At 43.5% G+C, this 14,587-nt stretch overlaps 1 long non-coding RNA gene across 1 annotated transcript in view; it reads left to right on the forward strand.

Moving 5' to 3' along the window:
• The window catches only part of LOC136793489 (uncharacterized), a 125,789-nt gene that overhangs the window by 108,628 nt on the left and 2,574 nt on the right, over nucleotides 1-14,587 (forward strand). Inside the window, exon 2 of the long non-coding RNA XR_010838778.1 lies at nucleotides 3,567-3,659. This is a non-coding gene — a long non-coding RNA (uncharacterized lncRNA). The remainder of the gene's footprint in view (nucleotides 1-3,566; nucleotides 3,660-14,587) is intronic.

A 14,587-nucleotide genomic window follows, 5' to 3' on the forward strand; every position in this document is an offset into this window, starting at 1 on the left:
AGTCAGCATTCGGGTCATAGTGAAAGACATGAGCAGGGCCTGAGTGAGTCAGAGAATCGAGGCCTCCGTTAGGGAAAGCTTCAGGGCCTGAGTTAGGCACAGCCTCAGGTCTTCACTTAAGGATACCGACAGGGATTTTTTTGGGACAGTCAGGATGGTGCATAGAAATGTGTCAGGAAATTTTCTCAGGACAGTGTCCGCATTTTAGTTATTGTTTGCAGCAGGGACCATTAGGGACAGATTCTGGGCCGTAGTGAGATATAGTGTTAAGGCCTTAGTTAGGATTAGTCTGTGCCTTTGTCATGGAGTGTATTATGGTTTCAGTTAGGAAAAGATGCAGGACATTAGCTTGGGACAGAGTTAGGTCCGTTCCAGGCATAGTGCCAGAAAATTATTGAGAGCATCAGGACCTTAGTTAGGCCCAGTGACAGGGCCCTAAATCCGGACGTCTTCCAGCGTTTTGTATACAGATAGCGTCAGAGCCTATCTAAAGTACAGCTAAAGGGCCTAAGTGAGGCCTGTCTTTAGGGCCTGAGTTAGTGCCACTGTCAGGACATGTCTTAGGATCAGCATAAGGGCCTCTGTGGGATCAATGTGAGGATCTTTGAAGACATTATCAGGGATTCTATTAGGGGTAGCCTCATGCCCCCATTTATGGACAGCATCAAGGCTTACTTTGGGTCAGTTTCAGGAGCTTGGTAAGACCTGGGTCAGGATATTAGCTCAGGATAATGTCAGGACTTTAGATATTGTTGGCATCTGGGCCTTAGTTAGAGACAGCGTCAGGGACTGAGTTAGGGAGAATTTCAGGGCCTTAGTTATGCTAGAGACTCCAAGACCTTCCCTGAGTTCTAAAGGGCTGATTCGAACAGTTGCTAATCATGGAAAGGAGGGACTGCACAGACCAAAGAAGAACAGAATAGAATGAACAGTGCAGCCTTGGGCCAAGATTCTGGTTTTGCCTCAAGGGATACAGTTAAGAGCATCTTTGGGCTCTTTAGCAACCTAAACCCCCCCACAAAATAGAAGATTTTAGTCTTCATTCCAGAGAAGGTCCTCAAGAGACCATCTGAGGTCAGGTTATATTTAGTTAAGGCCCTGTACACACAGTAATCCTTAGGATACCTGTCTCCTTAAACCATTGCTGTAAAACTCCTCACCAGATCCTCCTGCATTGGGACACACGGTTTTTGAGGGTCGGAGTTTTCTGTGTCCCCCTTTGGCTGCCAAAGGAGTAAAGCTATTCTTCTCTACTTCCTGCAAACCTCTCTCTCTGAGATTTGATTTGGCACTGGTGCACAGAGGTTGAGTTTTCGACATCAAATTTAGTACCCAATGTGGGGCTGACTTGGGGATCCCCCTGTGGGTCCCCTGACTTGATCGGACACTGAGATTTTCTCCACACTAGTCTCTTTCGAGAGAGTGTAAGGTTGGAGAATTCCTTTAGAGGCCAAACCACCTGGGACCCTTGCCTGGAAAGGCCAAGCCCCAGTCATCCCAGCAGTTAGAACTCTAGGGCAGGAGTAGATGGTGGAAGAGGAACCACCCTAGCAGCTGCCGAGGCCGTCTTTGCCTTGAGGACGTTCCTCTGTTCCTCCTGCCTGGACTGCCCTGAATGTCCTACTCCAAGGGATTATTTTGGGGAACCAGAAAAATAGCATTTGGGATGTTGCAGCACCTCAGCCAGTGTGTGGTAACTCCCCTGGCAAGCAGTCTGAGGTCCTTTTAGCCCTGTACATTTGGGGGAACCTTGGTTCCCATTTGGGTGACTTTTCATTCCAGGAAATCTCATTTGGAAGGTGAACCACTTGGACAGAGGTCACAGGCTAAGTTGAGACTTGGAAGCTGATTTGAGTCTTGTGCTGTTTGGTTGTTGGTTTCTCTTTGGTTTCTGGTTCCTTTGGTGTGAGGCTTCCATTGGTGTTTAGGATTTTGTTGTGTTCTTAGTCCGTGGTGTGAGTGTTCCATGGTTCAAACGTAAGAAGTGCTTCTTCTTCAGTTCCATCTGAGAGCCAATGGGCAAAATCCTGGCAGACTGGTCAACCTATAGTTGTAAACCTAAGAGTAAGAAAAGAATGAAATTCTATTGTAATTTTGTCTGGCCAATGTATGGATACATTCTTGAAAAATGAGGAAAGGTGGTCTTTGAATGATAGCCTAAATGACTATACTATCCTTCAGCTAGAGTTATTTTGTCACAGGAGGAGAAAGACAAAAGAAATTCCATACGTTCAAGCATTTATGAAACTACGTAATAAAGGAGGTGAGCGGCTAGGTAACAGGCTGATGGTACAAAGAGAAAAGAAAGTCACTTTGTACTAGAGCTCGTTGTGTCTGAATGCAGAAAAAAATAAGGGACAACATAAGATGGATACAGAAGGTGGTGAACATTTGTGAAAAGGGAACATGGAGGGAAGAGTTGTGCCTGACCACGATATTCTAAGATGGATTTTGTTGGAAGTGGGTTAGGGCAAGCCTGCATTTTGTTTCTCCCTCCAAAGTTTTCTTAGAATGCTGCTTTTGATTGTGAACAGCTGGTGAGTTCCTTTGCCTGTGTCTGTGATCTGTATTTTTGTTTGAAATCTCTTTACTTTGGTTCAGTGAATAAGTGTTTTTTGGCCAATTCTAACCGTTCTTTTGATCTCCAGCTAACTTTGGGATGCTTTAGAAGGCCCTTGAGCTATCTCAGAGAGAAATGTTTGATTAGTATATTAAATTACATGGAATTCCTAAAAATCTAGTATGTCCTGGTAAAATTGGAAGTCCTTCCCCTCAAGCTACTTAGGACTTGGAGCAATTGGATAAATGACACCTCTGTATTGAAGTGTGTATTTATGAAAGTTACTGTGTTGGCTTCATTTTGCCCCGATGTTTAAGAGGAAAGGAAAATTACATAGTGAAGTTATCAGAATGTAATGACTCATGATGTATCACTGTTTGCTTTAGGTCTACTGCTAAAAGCACATGTACAATGCTTGTGTGACAATTGGGTATGGATAATAAAATGTATGGCCTATATAAAGCGTTTTGTCATTAACATACCTCTGAGCATGTTCACGATACCTGATCAGTATTCCCCCAAAGTGGATTAACTAGGCAAATAACAAGGAGGCCTAGCACTGAGGGACATGATCTACACCAGGGCCAAACAGCTGAATCATTCTGGCACTGAGGGATTGACATTTTGATCATCAGTGCTTTCTATTGAAAGACTTGGAATCAAAAGGAAAAAAACTTCACGTATTGAGGTGTGAGGAAATCTCTCTGGCTTATACATGGTTTAACTTAAATTATACTGACCAGAGTGGCCAGTTTTGTGGCCTTTTAGATACGAATTGTACATCTGCTTTGGCATTGAGGAAGGGAATGCATTTTACAGTCAAAAAGGAGTAGTAACTATGGTTCAGACATCCAAGATAAACCTAAGTGACCTTTGTAGATGTGATTTAGATGCATTCCTGAATTCTTTTTCTGTTTTCTTTTTAAGTTTTTTTTGGATGTGGACCATTTTTTAAGTCTATTGAATTTGTTACAATATTGTTTCTGTTTCATGTTTTGGTTTTTAGGCCACGAGGCATGTGAGATCTTAGCTCCCTGCCCAGGGCTCAAACCGGCACCCTCTGTGTTAGAAGGCGAAGTCTTAACCATTGAGCCACCAGGTAAGTCCCCGCATAACTGTATTGTTGAAATTGAATTTCTGAGCTACATCAGACTCAGGATGCCACTAGCCATTCTGAAAACAATGTCTGCTGGTAGCTGCAACCGTACGTTTTCAAGGACTCCTATCTTAACTATTAAATTTCAAACAGTGACTTTAGATCAGATACTATTAGAAAGATGAGACATATGTGTAGTGTTCAGTAGCTCCTGTTATGGATATGTCAATACTACATCACAAGTTAAAACCTACTTAGGTAGAATTAGACAACTTGCTACGAAATCTCTCTGAAGTGCCAGTTCCAGACCAGGTTTCAGGCTTATTCTGCTGAATTCCTAAGGGGATGCACACTTTGGGATGGCATCAGGACTTTAGTAAGGACAGTGTCAGGACCATGGTAAGAGATGGATCAAGATATTAGCTCAGGATAGTGTCAGCACGTTAGTTATTGGCGGCAGCAAGGCTGATGTTAGGGACAGCTTTAGGGCCTTAGTTAGGGACAGCATCAGAACCTGAGATAGACCAAATATCAAGGCCTAGGCTAAGACTAGGGTCAGGGCCTTTGTTAGGGACAATGACAAGGCCAGGGTTAGGCCTAGCATGAGGATGTGAGTTAGGGACAACCTCAGGGCCTCACTTCGGGACAGTGTCAGCGCTTACTTAGGGAAAGGGTCAGTTAGGGTTAGGGTTAGGGCACAGGTTAGGATTAGGGTAAAGATTAGGCTATGGCTACCGGTTAGGGTTTTAAGGGTTAGGGCACGGTTTAGGACTAGGGTATGGCTTAGGTTTAAGCATTTGGGTTAGGGTTAGGGCACAGGTTAGGATTAGGGTAAAGATTGGGGTATGGATACGTGTTAGTGTACGAGTTAGGATTAGCGTACAGGTTAGAGTTAAGTTTAGGGTTAGGGCACGGGTTAGGATTAGGGTATAGTTTAAGGTATGTCGATGGGTTAGAGTTAGTGTATGGGTTAGGTTTAGGGTATGCTTTAGGGTTGGGGTATTTATGAAACCTCTCCCACTCTCCCGATATCACTTAGCAGGTAAAGTAATATTATTTCGACTCCAGGAATGGAGAAGAATATAGACGCTAGGATAAGACAAATAACACACACATTATAAATAAATCTCATTAGGATTTTGTTTGTAACCTGTACATTAAAACACTAGTGCTTAGGAAATCTATTGGAGGCAGAAGCAGTAAAGGGTAGTTTTATGGGAATAACATCACAGATTTTCTGTAGAATACACAGATTTTGACTGGTTAGCAAGTCAAGGAGGCATGCTTTTGTTCTGAAGATATAAACCCTCTTCTAAATTGAGCTCTTATTGGAAGTTAGACATTTTCTCTTGCTGTTGTATTGTTTTGTATTTGCATGATTATTCTGCTTCCATCTCCCTTGTTAAACCGTTGATTTGGGGAAGAGTGCCATTACTGAAAGGAGGTAACAGAATTTTTCTCAAAAACAGAAGGAAATGGTTCTCACCTAACTATTAAGAAATAATCTCTATACTGGTGTACTGACAGAATTATGATTCAGGGATAATAATCCTATGTTGTAACAAGGGAAATTTAAAAAGATTAAGGGAAAAGATAATATTTTACCACTTGCCATCCTTTCCCACTCTCTGAAATGACTAGTATAATGTGGAGAATTCTCATTTCATCTGTAAGGAATGCATGAATTAGGATATGGGGGTTAACAGATAAGTACTGATACATATGAAAGACATAATCAAAAAACACCTAAGGAATACAGAGAGAGGTCTACTCAACACTCTGTAATAACCTACACGGGAAAGGATCCAAAGATGAATAGATTGATACATACATATGATGAACCAGATGCAGTACACCTAGAACACACACCACATTTTTATCCAATTGGCTGTGATACTAGATAACAATTAAATTTTAAAAAACACACAAGAAGTAAGGAGATATAAGCTCTTGGGGGTTTGCCCTGACACACTGCACTCTCATTTGCAGCCTACTAACACAATTTCCAGGAAGCCTCTGTTGCAGGAAAACCCAGAGTTGGAAATGGAGAAATGCTGCCGCCTTGTGGCCGTTTCCCGCAAGAGCGGCTTCAAACGCATAGCTATGGGTCACTTAACATTCATAAGGACTCAGGCCTCTAAAAGACACCTGCCCTCAAAAAAAAAAAAAATGTCCTGAGCTCGGCCGTGGCCAAAAAAATTCAAAGCAGGCAAATGTGTCAAAGAGATAGTATGATAGAGGTAAGTTTTACTCACTCTTTATCAAAAAAAGGAAAATGGAGAAAAGCTCAACCTCAGGAATGATCAGACTCCTCTAAGCTACAAAAAGCTTTCAGCTCACCCAAGTTAACTACCGTCAGCCAAAAGACTACAAACAATAAATGCTGAAGGGGTTTTAGAGAACTCTGTTCCCTCTGTCTGCGGAGGACATGTCTAGTTGTAACAGCCAATAATGAGAACAGAAAGGAGCTGCGTTTTCAATTAAAAATTGAGCCACCCTTCCATCCAGAACACCCACAGCCGAGCCTCTCACCTGAGAAGACGGGCTGCAAGAGCTGCACTCCACGAGTTTTCACAGTAGCCAAGACACCGAAGCAACCCAAATGTCCATCAACAGATGAATGGATAAGAAGAGCTGGTCCGTGGACACAGTGGACTATTAGCCATGGAAAACAAGGAAACACTGCTCTTTGAGGCACCCGAGATGAGCCTAGAGATCATCACAGAACATGAGTTAAGTCGGAAAGCAAAAGGCATACCGTATGACATCACCTATAGGCGTTATCTAACAGCTGACACAAATGAACATATTTCCACAAAGAAAGACACTCACACACTTAGAAAACAAACTAAGCTTAAGTAAAATGAAAGGTGGGGGGAATGGATAACTTAAGATTAGTGTCACCATATGTGTACAAATACGTATTAAATATATATATCAAACAGACCGACCATATAGCAAGGGAGGTCACCAGAACACTCTGCAATAATTTACATGGGAAGAGGATCTGTACAAGAATATATATATATATATATATATATATATATATATACATATAAAACGTACAAATGAACCAGATTCTGTACATATAGGACCAACAGTATTCTAATCATTACCCCGATTTAAACAAATTAAAAGAGCGAACAAGAAGTAATGTGACATACACTTCTGGGGTTTTTTCCTGGCACATTCCATTCTAATTGACAACCTGGGAACAGGACTTCCAGAAGGCTCTGCTGCCCTAGTAACCAGATGTGGGAATGTAGCAATGCTGACGCCTTGTGGCCGTTTCCCACAGCAGCAGCTTTAAAGTCAGTGCTAATGGTCACTCAATATTCACACCCATTGCAGGCTTGTAAATGACACCTGCCCTCCAAAACAAAATCCTGGGGTCGAAAATCGACCAAAAAAGTCCAAAGAGGGCAACCTTCCAAGAAGACAATTTCGAGAGGTTTATTGTACTCACGGTTTTTTTTTTTTTCTGTTTTTGTTTAACAGAATAAAAAAAGGCGTGGAAAAATGCTGAACCTTAGGAATTATTAGACACGAAAATACACGTTACAAAAACCTATCATGTCACACGACTCAGCATGGCCAGCAGCAAAACTTCTGCAAACAAGAAATGCTGACGGGGTGGTGAAGAAATGCGTACCCTCGGTTCTAAGTGGGACGTGGTAAGAGCCCCTAAGGAAAACACAGTGGAGTTGCCTGGAAAGGGTCAACATTGAGCGACCGTTCAATCAAGCATAGCCACTGCTGGGTCTATCACCTGAGAGGATGAGAATCAAAAAGACACGGGCTGGCAATCCTGCAATCCAGCAATGTTTACCATAGCCAACACTTGGAAGCAATGAAAATGCCCAGCCACAGAGGAATGCAGAAAGGAGCAGTGGTCCATGGACACAATGGAAGAGTACTCCAGTGAAAAGTAGAAATTCCATTTTAAAAACAGATATAAGTAAGGAGACATCAGCTTTGGGGGGTTTCTCCAGACACATCCCACCGTCATTGATAACCGAGGAACACCACTGGCAGGAAGGTCTGTTTCACTAGTTACCAGAGTGGGAAACGCAGAAATGCTGCAGCCCTCTGGCCGTTACCTGCAACGGCAGCTTGAAAACCCGTGCTAATGGTCACTTCGTGTGCACAAGTCCTGGAGGGCTGTCAATGAAACCTGCCCTCAAAATGTCTTGAGGGAGGTAGTGGCCAAAATATTTCAAAAGGCGGCACATACTTCAAGAAAAGAATGTGATGAGGTAAGCTACACACACAGTTTGAAGAAAAAAAGGACATCCCTGAAAGCTCAATTTCAAGGCTTTATGAGACGCATGCAAATCCAACCACAGAGGTATCGGCTCACACCAGTCAGAAGAACCATCAGCAACAAGACTACCAACAATTCATGCTGAAGGGGTTGTGGAGAAGTGCATACCCTCTAGGTTAAGTGGGACTTTGCCGCCAGCCGCGGCGGGTCCTCAAAGTGTAGCAACAACCGACGAGAGGGGGTAGGGAACTGAACGCACCAAGGTATGGGATCAGAAGGGCACAAGCAACTGACGCTTGCAAGGCAAGTTTAATAACAAAGCCTAGCCGTATATATACCCCTAAAGCAGGGACTTTGCTTCGTCACGCCTTATCGGCATCAGCTGGTTGGTTGGCTTCTCGGCTTAGTCACACCTTATCAGCATCAGCTGGTTGGTTGGCTGCTCGGCTTCTCCCTCAAAGGCACCAATTTCCCCTCCAGGGTTGCTTTTCCTAGCTTTAGGGAACAACCAGGGACTCCCAGTAACTGAGCAGGTCCCTGGAGCGATTTGGCCAAAGGCCATCTCCTTTTGTATGTTCATACCATAAAGTCCAGGATGCACACCAAGGAGAGTACAGTCGGGCCCTGAGGCTTAGGAGGGTCTTAGTGGCGCCTTCCTCAGAGGGCAATGCTCGCCACAGGACTTCACCTGGTAAGAGGCACTAATGGGAACAGAATGGAGGTGCCTTTACAAGGTAAACACTGAGTTACGATATGATCCAGCAGGCCCACTCGTGGGCCTATAACCTAAGAAAGAAGACAGAAGTGGAAAGACACAGGCAGGCAAATCTGCATTGCAGGAGTATTACAATAGCCAGGACATGGAAGCAAGCAGAAAGTCCATCAACAGATGAGTGGACAAAGAAGAACAGGGACCTGAACAGATGGAATATTAGCCAAGGAACAAAAGGAAACAATGCCATCAACAGCACCATCGGTGAGGCTAGAGTTCATCACGCACCTTGCAGTAAGTCACAGAGCGAAAGATACATAGCCTACGATATCACTTATAGGTGTTCCCTAAAAATCGATATCACTGAAGATATTTCCACAGAGAAAGGCAATCACAGATGCAATAAACAGATTTATGGTTCACCCATGGACAGGTGTGAGAATTGTGTACATTAGGAAATTGGGTTTAAGAGAGAGATACAAACACAGGTGAAATACAAAATCACCAAAGGCCTACGGAATACCAAGAGAAGAGTACTCAACATTGTGTCATAAGCTACATGGGAAAAGGATCCAAAGAAGACTAGATACATGTTTATGTGTAAAAGAGCCACATCTTTCACACCCACAACAAGCAAAACATTGTAATCAAACTTGCTGTGAGAAACAATAAACATTGAATTAAAAAACGAACAAGTCAGTCGTGAGGCACAAACATAAGGGGCTTTTTCCTGGCACAGTCCATTCTAATTGACAACCTAGAATACGACTTCCACGGAGGCTCTGTTGCCCGAGTAACCACGTTTGGTAAAGGAGACCTGCTGCCGCCTTGTGGCCGTTTCTCAAAACAGCAGCTTTAAACCCAGTGCTAATGGTCACTTGATATTCAAAATCATTGCAGGCCTATAAATGACACCTGCCCTCAAAAACGATTCTTGGGTCGTCCATCGAGGAAAACAACTCAAAAGACTTGCACATTTCAAAACGACAATTTCAAGAGGCATATTTTGTGCACATTTTGTCTTCTCTTTCTTTCTTTCTCTTGTGATAAATAAAAGGGCATGGAAAAATGCTCAACATCAGGAATTAATAAAGCCATGCAAATCCAGTCGACAGAAACGTTCACCCACCGTCGTCAGAATGATCATCAGCCACAGAGTCTACAAAGAATAAATGCTCAAGGTGTTTTAGAGAACTCTGTGCCCTCTAGCGGCCGCTGGGACGTAACCTGGTAACAGCTAGTAGTGAGAACACCGTGGAGGTGCGTTGAAAGGTAAAAATTGAGCTAACCTGTAATCGGGTAGGCCCACTGATGGGCCTATCTCCCGAGTAGACCAAAATCAAAAAGACACAGGCTGGCCATCCTGCACTGCAGCAACATGTACCATAGCCAAGACTTGGAAGAAACCCAAATGTCCATCAACAGAACAATGCACCAAGAAGAAGGGGGCCCATGTGCACAATGGAACATGAGCCACGGAAGAGCATGCAACAGGTGCCTCTGGCACCACCGTAGAAGGATCTAGAGATACCCACCCAAAAGGAAGTACGAAAGAAACCGAAATAGAAATATCCTATGACATCACTTATAGCTGTTACTTCAACATTGATACCCATGAAGTCATTTCCAAGAGAAGGCCGTGCATAGATGCAGAAAACCAACTATGCTTAACCAAGTGGAAAGGTGTAAGGAATGTATGAATTTGGATATGGGGGTTTACAGACATGTACTGATACATATGAAATATATAATCACAAAATACCTAAGGAATACCAAGAGAGGTCGACTCAACACTCTGTAATAACCTACACGGGAAAGGATCCAAAGATGAATAGATTGACACATACATATGATGAACCAGATGCAGTACACCTAGAACACACACCACATTTTTATCCAATTGGCTGTGATACTAGATAACAATTAAATTTTAAAAAACACACAAGAAGTAAGGAGATATAAGCTCTTGGGGGTTTGCCCTGACACACTGCACTCTCATTTGCAGCCTACTAACACAATTTCCAGGAAGCCTCTGTTGCAGGAAAACCCAGAGTTGGAAATGGAGAAATGCTGCCGCCTTGTGGCCGTTTCCCGCAAGAGCGGCTTTAAACGGATAGCTATGGGTCACTTAACATTCACAAGGACTCCGGCCTCTAAAAGACACCTGCCCTCAAAAAAAAAAAAAAATGTCCTGAGCTCGGCAGTGGTGAAAAAAATTCAAAGCAGGCAAATGTGTCAAAGAGATAGTATGAAGAGGTAAGTTTTACTCACTCTTTATCAAAAAAGCAAAATGGAGAAAAGCTCAACCTCAGGAATGATCAGACTCCTCTAAGCTACAAAAAGCTTTCAGCTCACCCAAGTTAACTACCGTCAGCCAAAAGACTACAAACAATAAATGCTGAAGGGGTTTTAGAGAACTCTGTTCCCTCTGTCTGCGGAGGACATGTCTAGTTGTAACAGCCAATAATGAGAACAGAAAGGAGCTGCGTTTTCAATTAAAAATTGAGCCACCCTTCCATCCAGAACACCCACAGCCGAGCCTCTCACCTGAGAAGACGGGCTGCAAGAGCTGCACTCCACGAGTTTTCACAGTAGCCAAGACACCGAAGCAACCCAAATGTCCATCAACAGATGAATGGATAAGAAGAGCTGGTCCGTGGACACAGTGGACTATTAGCCATGGAAAACAAGGAAACACTGCTCTTTGAGGCACCCGAGATGAGCCTAGAGATCATCACAGAACATGAGTTAAGTCGGAAAGCAAAAGGCATACCGTATGACATCACCTATAGGCGTTATCTAACAGCTGACACAAATGAACATATTTCCACAAAGAAAGACACTCACACACTTAGAAAACAAACTAAGCTTAAGTAAAATGAAAGGTGGGGGGAATGGATAACTTAAGATTAGTGTCACCATATGTGTACAAATACGTATTAAATATATATATCAAACAGACCGACCATATAGCAAGGGAGGTCACCAGAACACTCTGCAATAATTTACATGGGAAGAGGATCTGTACAAGAATATATATATATATATATATATATATATATATATACATATAAAACGTACAAATGAACCAGATTCTGTACATATAGGACCAACAGTATTCTAATCATTACCCCGATTTAAACAAATTAAAAGAGCGAACAAGAAGTAATGTGACATACACTTCTGGGGTTTTTTCCTGGCACATTCCATTCTAATTGACAACCTGGGAACAGGACTTCCAGAAGGCTCTGCTGCCCTAGTAACCAGATGTGGGAATGTAGCAATGCTGACGCCTTGTGGCCGTTTCCCACAGCAGCAGCTTTAAAGTCAGTGCTAATGGTCACTCAATATTCACACCCATTGCAGGCTTGTAAATGACACCTGCCCTCCAAAACAAAATCCTGGGGTCGAAAATCGACCAAAAAAGTCCAAAGAGGGCAACCTTCCAAGAAGACAATTTCGAGAGGTTTATTGTACTCACGGTTTTTTTTTTTTCTGTTTTTGTTTAACAGAATAAAAAAAGGCGTGGAAAAATGCTGAACCTTAGGAATTATTAGACACGAAAATACACGTTACAAAAACCTATCATGTCACACGACTCAGCATGGCCAGCAGCAAAACTTCTGCAAACAAGAAATGCTGACGGGGTGGTGAAGAAATGCGTACCCTCGGTTCTAAGTGGGACGTGGTAAGAGCCCCTAAGGAAAACACAGTGGAGTTGCCTGGAAAGGGTCAACATTGAGCGACCGTTCAATCAAGCATAGCCACTGCTGGGTCTATCACCTGAGAGGATGAGAATCAAAAAGACACGGGCTGGCAATCCTGCAATCCAGCAATGTTTACCATAGCCAACACTTGGAAGCAATGAAAATGCCCAGCCACAGAGGAATGCAGAAAGGAGCAGTGGTCCATGGACACAATGGAAGAGTACTCCAGTGAAAAGTAGAAATTCCATTTTAAAAACAGATATAAGTAAGGAGACATCAGCTTTGGGGGGTTTCTCCAGACACATCCCACCGTCATTGATAACCGAGGAACACCACTGGCAGGAAGGTCTGTTTCACTAGTTACCAGAGTGGGAAACGCAGAAATGCTGCAGCCCTCTGGCCGTTACCTGCAACGGCAGCTTGAAAACCCGTGCTAATGGTCACTTCGTGTGCACAAGTCCTGGAGGGCTGTCAATGAAACCTGCCCTCAAAATGTCTTGAGGGAGGTAGTGGCCAAAATATTTCAAAAGGCGGCACATACTTCAAGAAAAGAATGTGATGAGGTAAGCTACACACACAGTTTGAAGAAAAAAAGGACATCCCTGAAAGCTCAATTTCAAGGCTTTATGAGACGCATGCAAATCCAACCACAGAGGTATCGGCTCACACCAGTCAGAAGAACCATCAGCAACAAGACTACCAACAATTCATGCTGAAGGGGTTGTGGAGAAGTGCATACCCTCTAGGTTAAGTGGGACTTTGCCGCCAGCCGCGGCGGGTCCTCAAAGTGTAGCAACAACCGACGAGAGGGGGTAGGGAACTGAACGCACCAAGGTATGGGATCAGAAGGGCACAAGCAACTGACGCTTGCAAGGCAAGTTTAATAACAAAGCCTAGCCGTATATATACCCCTAAAGCAGGGACTTTGCTTCGTCACGCCTTATCGGCATCAGCTGGTTGGTTGGCTTCTCGGCTTAGTCACACCTTATCAGCATCAGCTGGTTGGTTGGCTGCTCGGCTTCTCCCTCAAAGGCACCAATTTCCCCTCCAGGGTTGCTTTTCCTAGCTTTAGGGAACAACCAGGGACTCCCAGTAACTGAGCAGGTCCCTGGAGCGATTTGGCCAAAGGCCATCTCCTTTTGTATGTTCATACCATAAAGTCCAGGATGCACACCAAGGAGAGTACAGTCGGGCCCTGAGGCTTAGGAGGGTCTTAGTGGCGCCTTCCTCAGAGGGCAATGCTCGCCACAGGACTTCACCTGGTAAGAGGCACTAATGGGAACAGAATGGAGGTGCCTTTACAAGGTAAACACTGAGTTACGATATGATCCAGCAGGCCCACTCGTGGGCCTATAACCTAAGAAAGAAGACAGAAGTGGAAAGACACAGGCAGGCAAATCTGCATTGCAGGAGTATTACAATAGCCAGGACATGGAAGCAAGCAGAAAGTCCATCAACAGATGAGTGGACAAAGAAGAACAGGGACCTGAACAGATGGAATATTAGCCAAGGAACAAAAGGAAACAATGCCATCAACAGCACCATCGGTGAGGCTAGAGTTCATCACGCACCTTGCAGTAAGTCACAGAGCGAAAGATACATAGCCTACGATATCACTTATAGGTGTTCCCTAAAAATTGATATCACTGAAGATATTTCCACAGAGAAAGGCAATCACAGATGCAATAAACAGATTTATGGTTCACCCATGGACAGGTGTGAGAATTGTGTACATTAGGAAATTGGGTTTAAGAGAGGGATACAAACACAGGTGAAATACAAAATCACCAAAGGCCTACGGAATACCAAGAGAAGAGTACTCAACATTGTGTCATAAGCTACATGGGAAAAGGATCCAAAGAAGACTAGATACGTGTTTATGTGTAAAAGAGCCACATCTTTCACACCCACAACAAGCAAAACATTGTAATCAAACTTGCTGTGAGAAACAATAAACATTGAATTAAAAAACGAACAAGTCAGTCGTGAGGCACAAACATAAGGGGCTTTTTCCTGGCACAGTCCATTCTAATTGACAACCTAGAATACGACTTCCACGGAGGCTCTGTTGCCCGAGTAACCAGGTTTGGTAAAGGAGACCTGCTGCCGCCTTGTGGCCGTTTCTCAAAACAGCAGCTTTAAACCCAGTGCTAATGGTCACTTGATATTCAAAATCATTGCAGGCCTATAAATGACACCTGCCCTCAAAAACGATTCTTGGGTCGTCCATCGAGGAAAACAACTCAAA

Source organism: Kogia breviceps, unplaced genomic scaffold (assembly GCF_026419965.1).
Source record: "Kogia breviceps isolate mKogBre1 unplaced genomic scaffold, mKogBre1 haplotype 1 scaffold_60, whole genome shotgun sequence".
NCBI classification, from domain to species: Eukaryota; Metazoa; Chordata; class Mammalia; order Artiodactyla; family Physeteridae; genus Kogia; species Kogia breviceps.